This window comes from Babylonia areolata, chromosome 1 (assembly GCF_041734735.1).
Source record: "Babylonia areolata isolate BAREFJ2019XMU chromosome 1, ASM4173473v1, whole genome shotgun sequence".
Classification (NCBI taxonomy): Eukaryota; Metazoa; Mollusca; class Gastropoda; order Neogastropoda; family Buccinidae; genus Babylonia; species Babylonia areolata.
Genome location: NC_134876.1, coordinates 58,111,220 through 58,116,219, shown reverse-complemented (window position 1 = coordinate 58,116,219; position 5,000 = coordinate 58,111,220). Strand labels below are relative to the sequence as shown.

Genomic DNA, 5,000 nt, shown 5'->3' with positions numbered 1-5,000 from the left:
CCTTTTTTTGGTATTTTTTCTGCGTGCAGTTTTAATTGTTTTTCCTATCGAAGTTTTTTTTATTTATATTTCTACAGAATTTTGCCAGGAACAACCCTTTTGTTGCCGTGGGTTCTTTTACGTGCGCTAAGTGCATGCTGCACACAGGACCTCGGTTTATCGTCTCATCCGAATGGCTAGCGTCTAGACCACAACTCAAGGTCTAGTGGAGGGGGGGAAAATATCAGCGGCTGAGCCGTGATTCGAACCAGCGCGCTCAGATTCTCTCGCTTCCTAAGCGGACGCGTTACCTCTAGGCCATCACTCCACATTATATACCTATCTGCGAGTTTGCACTTTTAGAGGTCTTATTCTTATTTTGTGCTGATTCCAAATCGGTGTATTCCAAGATCATAATAGAAGCCAATCGTAAACGGTCACACATTACACATCCTTTGAGTTTGAATGGAAAACATATTATGTTTCTACTGCGTTCCTTTACACCCTGTTTTTTTCCGTAATGAATGGGCTGACGGGGGGACACACACACACACACACACACACACACACACACACACACACACACACACACACACACACACACACACACACACACACACACACACGTGTATTCCAAGATCATAATAGAAGCCAATCATAAACGGTCACACATTACACATCCTTTGAGTTTGAATGGAAAACATATTATGTTTCTACTGCGTTCCTTTACACCCTGGTCTTTTCCGTAATGAATAGGCTGACGGGGGGACACACACACACACACACACACACACACACACACACACACACACACACACACACACACACACACACACTAATCAACTGGTGTATCAAGTATTGGTCGGTCTCTGTTTTTACCGGTCAGTTTATTCTATGGTCAGCTAATTCTATTTTGCTGCTTTGTTTCCATCCTCCATATTACCTTGCCCATTCCAAATGTCTCTCTCCTGTCACTTTCTATGGAGTTCAAACACGCTCTCTCTCTCTCTCTCTCTCTCTCTCTCTCCCTCTATCTCTCTCACTCTCTCTCCCTCCCCCCCCCTCTCTCTCTCCAGCCCAGACCATGAGATATATCATAATCATTTGCTGAATGTTTTACCAAACACAATTACACAACGTGGCTTGTGAAAAGGGATCATGCACACACACACACACACACACACACACTCTTTTTCCCACTCGAAGACCACATCAGTGAATAATTGTTGAATTATTGACCAACCAACCAACCAAGCTCACACTCCCCCCCCCCTCACACCCCCATTTGTTTTATCTTTTGCTCAGGTACTTGGTAATCCATAACCCTTGTGCAGTTAACACCTCTGACCTTGAACCCCCCACCCCCTCCGCCATCCCCCCTATCAACGCGTTCCCAACCTCGGAAGCCCTCATTGCCACTGCACACCCCCACCCCCATCCCCTCTTCCCTACCCCCTTCCTTCTACCCCATACCTTCTATTCCATCCCTCCCCCTCCCTCCATTCCTCCATCCTCCCTCGTTTCCATCCACCACCCCCACCACCACCACCCCCCCCCCCCCCAAACCCTCTTCCTTCTATCTCATACCTTCTATTTCCTCCCTCCCTCCCTCCGTCCTTCCAGTCACGCCCTCCCCCCTTCTCTTCTTTTTCTCCCCCCCCCCACTCCCAACACCCCCCTCCCCCCTTGATTTTCATCCACCCCCTACGGTAATCCTTCATCCTCCACCTCCCCTGCACCACTGACCGGGCCCCCTGTTTGTTCCCTGCTGCTAATTGAACTGCCCAATTACACCATTGTCGACTGCTCTGTCTCCCTCCATCCGGAAATTGGCATGCGCGAGATGTTTTTTTTTTTTTTTTCTTTCTCTCCATATTTTGTTGTTTTTTTTTTTTTTATCTTTGGCGAGGAGGGAGGGGAAAAGGGCAGATTTAGGGAGGCCGGATGGGGGGGTGGGGGTGGGGAGCAAAGTGGTGGGTGGGGGTGGAGGGGGTGGCTGGATTAGGCGTGAGAGTGGAGGGTGGGGGCGAGAGGGGGGGGGGGGTGTGTGTGGGGGGTGTGTGTGTCGTGAAGTTGGGGTTAGGTGCTGGGGTGAGGTTGTAAGAGATGGTGGGAAGATGGTTGGAAATGAGCGAAGTAGCACGGAGAGAGAGAGAGAGATAGAGATTGGAAGAGTGAGAGAGAGAGAGAGAGAGAGAGAGAGAGAGAGAGAGAGAGAGAGAAGCAGAGAGAGACAGAGACAGACAGACAGACAGACATGCAGACAGACAGAAAAAAACAACAGAAACACAGTGATCGATAGGTAGGTAGGTACACAGCGAGAGAGAGAGAAAGAGAGAGAGCCAGAGAGAGAGAGAGAGATAGAGGAGAGAGAGAGAGAGATAGGAAAGAGACAGAGAGAGAAAGAAAGGGAGAGACAGAGAGACAGACAGACAGAGACAGAGACAGACAGACAGACACACGCCGACAGATAGACATACAGAGACAGAGGAATAGAGGCAGTCACAGAAAGACAGAGAGTAAGAGACAGACAGATAGACAGACAGACAGAGACAGATTGAGGGCATCAAGGTGAACGGGTGCAGCGTGGCTAATGACCTTCACTACCCCTGAAACTCCGTCACCTTCAGCCAACTGTGCCGTCATCATCATCAACACCACCACTACCACCACCACCACTACCACCACCACCACCACTATCATCATCAGCAGCAGCAGAAGCAGCAGCAGCAAACTAAACCAATTCTATCCTTCAGATCAATGAGGCTGGCTGCACTGCAAGCCGGATGTTCGGCTTGTGTTGTTGAACTAGGAACACCAGTTACACGGTGTCTTGATTTGGCCAGTCAGGATAATTATGATAGCAGTGGTCATGCACCCGACAAAGAAGCGAGTTTACTCAGGTTCGAGTCCCATATACCGACAGTTTACACACACACACACACACACACACACACACACACACACACACACACACACACACACACACACACACACACACACACACACACACACACACATATATATATATATATATATATATATATATATATATATATATATATATATATATATATACAGCACATTCAAGACAAATTACAAGTCTAATGTATAGAATTCGTTTGAATGCCTTTCGTACAAAATGTTCTAAAAATATAAAATGTATGTGCGGTAAGCAAATAACTGTAAACCATCTACTCATTCATTGTCCTAGCATAAGACCGTTAATTCCAAAAGATGTAGTTGATGACTTTTCTGCCAATATTCCATCAGCCACTGAAAAGATTTTGAATGATTATTCATTGCTTAGAATGTTTTCGGAAAGCTTAAACTCCAGTCCAGTTCGTATCTTCCTTTGATGTATTCTGATTAATGTCGCTATTTATAATTACATTGTTGTAAGTTAATACTTGTTGATACGCATACACATATTCTCCTTCCTATGACACCTCACTCATTACACACCACAATCTCTTTAAACTTTAATTTCTTGTCATGTACAACACAACACAATACGATGCAAAACAATACAATAAGTACAATACAACACAATACAGTAAAATACAATTAATACAATACAACACAACACAACACAAAACAGCAAAATACAATACAATACAACACAATGCAATACAAAAAAACACAGTGAATACAATACAGCACAATACAATAATACAATACAGTAAATACAATACAACACAATACAATAAACACACCACACCAACAATACAACACAACCCAACACAATACATTGCAACACAACACAACAAAACACAATACAACACAATACAACACAATGCAACACAACACAACAAAACACAACACAGTACAATACAGTACAACCCAACACAATACACTGCAACACAACACAACAAAACACAACACAACACAACAAAACACAATACAACACAACAAAACACAATACAATACAACACAATACAATACAACACAACACAATACAATACAACACAATACAATACAACACAATACAAAAGGCCTGCAATGACGACATACATGGAAACGGTGAACTCGTTGACCCAACGCTGGTGCAGGGAGCGACTGAGAGGGTCTCAAGACCCACTGAGGTTCAACCCCCGCCCCACCCCCACCCCCACCCCCCACACCCGGACCCCCCACCGACCCCCGACCCCAGCACGAGTTTTGGAAACTCTTGGGGATTCCATCTCACCCATCCGCTTCCATTAGACCTTCACTGATGATAGTCTGGGTACCAGCCTTTTGAACGGGTTGAATAAACCAAAGCCCTGTGTACAGCAGACATTCTATCGCAGCAACAACAGCAGCAGCAGCAGCCCCCCCCCCCCCCCCCCCCCCCCCCCCCTTCCCCGAAATACTTCACGGTGACAGAGAGTATGTGTGTGTGTACCTGTAACCCCCACCAAAAACCAACAACAATAACAACAACAACAACAACAGCAAACATTCATTATCAGTTGTTTCGCTTGTCAGTTTAACGACTTCTCTTTTACGAAGTCCTTTTAGTAATTTCCTGTAACTGTATTTAGAGGGTTTTTTTGTTTGTTTGTTTGTTTGTTTGTTTTGTTTTTCTTCCAAATTTCACCCACATTTTTACCCTCATTTGCCAAGTTTCCCCCAACCCTCCATTCATCCACATCTCCCACCCCTTCTAACCGATAATACTCAGATGTATTCATAAATACTTTAACAAAATGTCTTCAATCACCGATATGTGTGACGGGACATTAAACAGAAATTCCTCTAACAGCAAACAAACAAACAAACAAGAAAGCCTCTTTGGAGCAGACAGATAACGATCAGGCCAAAACGGACCACGTCCTTTATCATGTGACAGAGAACAAGTAGGCCAAATAGACTTGGACAATTCTTGATTGGCTGGAGAAAGAATAGGCCACACTGACCTTGATCGAAACAAAATATCATTAGTCAGAAAATCAATAGGCCAAATGGACCATGACCAAAAAGATTAGGCAGAGAACGGATCGGCAAAATGGACCAAGACCATCAGGATCTGGCAGAGA

At 44.9% G+C, this 5,000-nt stretch overlaps 1 protein-coding gene across 9 annotated transcripts in view; it reads right to left on the bottom strand.

Moving 5' to 3' along the window:
• The window catches only part of LOC143284534 (netrin receptor UNC5C-like), a 908,143-nt gene that overhangs the window by 349,596 nt on the left and 553,547 nt on the right, over positions 1-5,000 (bottom strand). The window lies entirely within an intron of this gene.